We start from the raw sequence: 6,594 nt of genomic DNA, 5'->3' as shown, positions 1-6,594 counted from the left end.
GACCTCCACCAACTATATACTTCAGGTATACAGGACCTCCACCAACTATATACTACAGGTATACAGGACCCCAAACTATACACTACAGGTATAAAGGACCCCAAAACTATACACTACAGGTATACAGGAACTCCACCAACTATATACTACAGGTATATAGGACCCCAAACTATACACTACAGGTATACAGGACCTCAAAACTATACACTACAGGTATACAGGACCTACACCAACTCTATAATACAGGTATACAGCACCTTCACCAACTCTATACTACAAGTATACAGGACCCCAAATATACTACAGGTATACAGGAACTCCACCAGCTATATACTACAGGTATATAGGACCCCAAACTATACACTACAGGTATACAGGACCTCCACCAACTCTATACTATAGTTATACAGGACCCTCAAACTATTTACTACAGGTATACAGGACCCCCGAACTATATACTAGAGGTATACAAGACCTCCACCAATTATACACTACAGGTATCCAGGACCCTCAAACTATAAACTACAGGTATACAAGACCTCCACCAACTATACATTACAGGTATACAGCACCAACTATATACTACAGGTATACAGGACCCCCGAACTATACAGTACAGGTATACAGGACCTTCACCAACTGTACACTGCAGGTATACAGGACCTCTCTCAACTATACACTACAGGTATACAGCCCCCCCAAATACACACTACAGGTATACAGGAACCCCCCCCCCAACTATACACTATAGGTATACAGCCCCCCCAACTATGCACTACAGATATGCGAGACCCCTAAAAACTATACATTGTGGGTATACAGAACCCCTCCAACTATGCACTACAGGTATACTCTAATTCCACTGATTAACTCAGATGAAACAATACCTTTAGCTTGGCCTCCTGGGCACCTTAGAACAAATCTAATTAACACACTGACACTTTATACCCTGGCAGCGCTGGGTACATTTTCTAGTACCACATATATGCTAAAATTGTGATGATACTGTGTCTTTCAATAAATCTACTTTCAGAAGGATCTGTCTATAAGTATTGTCTTGTGGCAGATGAGGACTTAGACCCCTTTCACACAATTGCTTATTCTGTCCACATTTGCAGACAGAATATGGACCCATTGTTTTCTCTGGCCCCATACACAGAAGTGTAGGTATGACGCATTCATATTGTGGCCATGATCCGCTCCTCAACAAAAACAAGCAAGCTATCATCAACCAGTTTGTCAGCTGTAATTCATGGTCCAAACTGCTGACACTATAAGATAGCTGGTAGGTCAAATAAACAAATGGTACCTTTTATATATCTTTCTGTGCTTCCAGAATTTAGAAAAATGTTTTAATTCTCTGGTACAAAGAGTCAAAGAGGCTTTTCCAAGCCCATAAAAAGCTGCAATCTGAAATTGCTTTCTCTCTCCCCCTCCCTGTATGATTGACATCTAGAAATGGAGTACCAAGCAGGGTCAGGTATGGGAGGGGGATCAAGGAAGTGTTACAGCTTGTTGCCCTTTAGGAGCATGCAAATACCTCTTTGACTTTTGTACTTTAGAATAAAAGCATTTTTTATATTCTGGAAGCACAGACAAATATGAAAAGTACTATGTGTCTCCTTGTCCTTACAGCTATCTAACAGTGGTAGCAGTTTTGAATGTGTTGTCAAACCTGTGCAGATTGACAGCATGGAAATTAATTTAGATTAACATATTTCAAAAATAATTTACTTATCCATTACCACTACCAAATTGAGAAGCTATCTGCTTCTGATGAGTGCGTCATGGTAGACAACTTCAAAACTTTCAAATTGGAGCCCCAGTGGCACTCTGAGTTAGATATGATGTGCTAGAATATAAACTGATGAAAAAAAAAACAAAATGTACACTTAAACAACACAATATATCTCCAAGTAAATCAAATTTCTGTGAAATTAAACTGTCCACTTTGGAAGCAACACTGATTGATAGTGGAAATTATTAGCAATTAGCAAAACATACTTAATGAAGGAGTGATTCTGCGGGTGGGGACCACAGACCACTTCTCAGTACCTAAGCTTTCTGGCTGATGTTTTGGTCACTTTGAATGTTGGTGATGTTTTCTCATTCGTAGTAGCATGAGACGGATTCTACAACCCACAAGTGGCTCAGGTAGTGCAGCTCATCCAGGATAACACTTTAAAGCGAGTGGTGGCAAGAAGGTTTGATGTGTCTATCATCGTAGTGTCCAGAGACTGGAGGCACTAACAGGAGACAGGCCAGTACACCAGGAGACGTGAAGGAGGCCGTAGGAGGGCAACACTGCAGCAGCAGGACCGCTACCTCCGCCGGTGTGCAAGGAAGAACAGGAGGAGCACTGCCAGAACCCTGCAAAATCACCTCCAGAAGGCCACAAATGTGCATGTGTCTGCAAACAGTAAGAAACCGACTCCATGAGGATGGTTTGAGGGCCTGATGTCCACAGATGGGAGTTGTGCTCACAGCACAACACTGTGCAGGAGGCTTGGCATTTGCCAGAGAACACAGGGATTGGCAGATTCGCCAATGGCACCCCGTGCTCTTCACAGATGACAGAAGGTTCACACTGAGCACATGTGACAGACGTGAGAGTCTGGAGACACCATGGAGAGTGATCTGCTGCCTGCAACATTCTTCAGCATGTCAGTGGGTCAGGAATGGTGTGGGGTGGCATTTCTTTAGAGGGCCGCACAGCCCTCCATGTGCTCACCAGAGGTACCCTGACTGCCATTAGGTACTGAGATGAGATCCTCAGACCCCTTGTGAGACCATATGCTGGTGTGGTTGGCCCTGGGTTTCAATGCAAGACAATGCTAGACCTCATGTGTCCGGAGTATGTCAGCAGTTCCTGCAAGATGACTGCATTGAAGCTATGGACTGACCCACCTGTTCCCCAGACCTGAATCCGATTGAGCACATCTGGGACATTAAATCTCGCTCATCCACCAACGTCACGTTGCACCACATACTGTCCAGGAGTTGGCGGATGTTTTAGTCCAGGGCTGGGAGGAGATCCCTCAGGAGAACATCCACCACCTCATCAGGAGCTTGCCCAAGCGTTGTAGGGAGGTCATACAGGCGTGTGAAGGACACACACAATACTCAGCCTCATTTTGACTTTTTTTAAGGATATTACATTAAAGTTGGATCAGCCTGGAGTATGTCTTTCCTTTTTAATTTTGTGTGTGATTCCGAATACAGGCCTACATTAGTTAACAAATTTGATTTCCATTGATGATTTTTGTGTGATTTTGTTGTCAGCATATTCAACTTTGTACAGAACAAAGTATTTAATGAGAATATTTCATTCATTCAGATCTCAGATGTTTTAGTTGAGTGTTCCCTTTATTTTTTTGAGCAGTGTACTTTTTAGTTGCATGACAAAAGGGACGGCACCCAGGGTTAAAGTTTCTCTAGTTTCTTTGTGTCATTGAAAGTTTTAAAATTCATCACTTGCAGATATTAGCAAACTTTTCTAAAGTTTGGTTCCGCAGGCTCACAGAATTCAGCAGAAAAATCTGGGTTCATTACTGCACCAATGAAAAAAATGCTTATTTTTTCATGGCAAAAACACAGTTTTAGTGCACAGGATGAAGGTAATTTTCTTACCTTGAACCTCAGCACAGTTTTAAGGAATTTGTACTTTTTACCTGTGAGAATAAGACAATTTGGTGCACTGGGCGTAGGACTACCACCCACACTACACTGGTCTCCCTGTTCTAATGAATATTGGGAAAGCACTCTGAAGATACGTTAATCAGCATTAATCAATGCAGAATGCTGGATAAATATTTATTGATAGGGGCGGGCCACCCTGCTGTTAATTTTCCCTTAATGCAGTCATGCCGTCTACTTTTTATTTACAATAGTTAGATGCCACTTGGATAATGGCCAATGACTCATGTGCAGAGGAACATGTACATACTTTTGTGCATTAAGATTTATGCCATTATATGACTACTCTCATTGCCCAGCACTTATGCCAGTTTCTCACACAAAACGGTTGCAGAACATATCATTTGACAGCAGTAAATTTGAAGGCAGTAAACCAGGGTAGGTAATAGCTGGTTCTAGGTGTTGGTGTATCGACTAACTAGGCACTTGCCATGGCGACCAGGAGTGGTAGTGCCCACCCCTGGTTACACTGATACACGACTGAGTCCAGTACTTAAACAAGGGAAGAGTTTACTGACTCATTCACTGCAATACAAAAAAATACTTATAGAAACTTGGCAATAAGGTGCAGTAGCAAAAATAGTACTCTTTCACAACACAGATCACTTTGGTGTTGCGATATAAAGATATATGTATGAGCTTTGTAGGCTTAGGCTTGACTTTAAAGTGAAGTTAGGATAAGTTAGGCTCATAGTAGACTTGTAAGGAAGGCTAGGGGGCTACCAAGGGGACCTTGCCTAAGAAGTAGCAGAACTCTACTGCTTGACTGTAGAAGACTTGATAGAAGAAATACTCATGGTTTACCGCCTCTTGTCAGGGATATCACAGAGTGCCATTTCTGGTAGCTTGGGCCCTGTGTCTTGCACAACCGGGCGTAGCTAGCTACTCAAGATTTCCCAAGTTGACCAAGCAAATACCAATGGAATACTTTGGCTGTAATTGCACTTAGCGTCAATGCAGATGAACCCTTTAGTTGCTGGATCATCCTGACTTGAAAGGAAGGATAGTCACCCCAGACATACAGATGAAGGTTTATCTGTTTAGTGGTAGTTACCCCACCTCAGACTTTAGCACTGCCTAATACAGAAAGAACACCAACTAGCTAGAACTCCTCTTTATATCCACCACTAGACTGGAAGACACCCACCAGGAACCATCAGGGAGCTTTAAAAAAGAGGAGGGGACTAATATTCCATTGGTGGGAAACTTTCTGGAACGGACACAACCTTGGTGTGTGATAGGTGGAAGTTTATGAGGTAACCCGACCAAGGATTGGATAACAAAGTGTCAAACATAACAAGACATAAGTGCAATGTTAACAGATTATACTCCCTATGTATTATACTTCCTTCTAGCTTAATAGCTATCTGGCCGCTGGAGTTTTTGCTAAAGTTTGAGGCAGTGTTAAACCAGCCTTAGGGTGAACTAAGTGTTTTTTGTTTTTTTTTAAATGTCCCTTAGTCTGGTTCAGTATGCAACACAATCATGGTGAAGACTGCTGACTTGACAGATGTCCAGAATGCAGTCATTCCCACACTCCACAAGGAGGGTAAGCCACAAAAGTTTATTGCTAAAGAAGCTGGCTCTTCTCAGAGTGCTGTATCAAAGCATATGAATGGAAAGTTGAGTGGAAGGAAAAAGTGTGGAAGGAAAACGTGGGGTAGAAAAAGGTGCACAAGCAACCAGGAGAACCTCAGTCTTAGGATTGTAACAAAATGACATTCAAAAATTTGGGAGAGATTCACAAAGAGTGGACTGCTGCTGGAGTCAGTGCTTCAAAAGCCACCACATACTGTACAGACGTCTGCAGGACATGGGCTACAAGTGTTGCATTCCATGTGTCAAGCCACTCCTGACCAATAAACAACACCAGAAGCGTCTTATCTGGGCCAAGGAAAATAAGAACTGGACTGTTAATCAGTGGTCCAAGGTGCTGATTTCAGATGAAAGTAAATTTTGCATTTCATTTGGAAATCAAGGTCCCAGAGTCTGGAGAAAGAGTGGAGAGGCCACAATCCAAGCTGCTTGACGTCTAGTGTGAAGTTTCCACAATCAGTGATGGTTTGGGGAGCCATGTCATCTGCTGGTGTAGGTTCACTGTGTTTCATCAACACCAAAGTCAACGCTGCCGTCTAACAGGACATCTTAGAGCACTTCATGCTTCCCTGTGCTGAATAGATTTTTGGAGATGGAATTTTCATCTTCCAGCAGGATTTGGCACCTATCCACACTGCCAAAAGTACCAAGACCTGGTTTACTGACCACAGCATCACTGTGCTTGATTGGCCAGCAAACTCGCCAGACCTTAACCCCATAGAGAATTTATGGAGTATTGTCAAGAGGAAGATGAAAGACACCAGACTCAACAATGCAGACGAGCTGAAGGCTGCTATCAAAGCAACCTGGGCATCAAGAACACATCTGCAGTGCCATCAGCTGATCGCCTCCATGCCACGCCTCATTGATGCCGTCATTCATGCAAAAGGTGCCCTGACCAAGTATTGAGGGCATTTACTGTACAGACTTTTCATTTGGTCGACATTTCTGTGTTAAAAACATTTTTTTTTTCAGTTGGTTTTATATAATATTCTAATTGTCTGAAATACTGACTTTTGGGTTTTACTTATCCATAATCATTAACATTAACAGAAATAAATGCTTGAAAAAGTTTACTCTGTATGTAATGACTCTATATAATATATGAGGTCACTTTTTGAATTGAATTACAGGAAAAAAAATGATATTGATATTGATATTCTAATTTATTGCAAACCACTGTATATTCCATATGCCAGATGTGTGTTCACATGTTTAGGTTTTTAATTGCAATAATTGTATGCAATGTCAGGAATTGCTCTTGGTTTTTATTCTTCAATCTTCTTATCACAGTTTAAAAGA

Source organism: Dendropsophus ebraccatus, chromosome 11 (genome assembly GCF_027789765.1).
Source record: "Dendropsophus ebraccatus isolate aDenEbr1 chromosome 11, aDenEbr1.pat, whole genome shotgun sequence".
Taxonomy (NCBI): domain Eukaryota; kingdom Metazoa; phylum Chordata; class Amphibia; order Anura; family Hylidae; genus Dendropsophus; species Dendropsophus ebraccatus.
The sequence above is the reverse complement of the archived record's forward strand: the minus strand, read 5'-3'. Positions refer to the sequence as shown.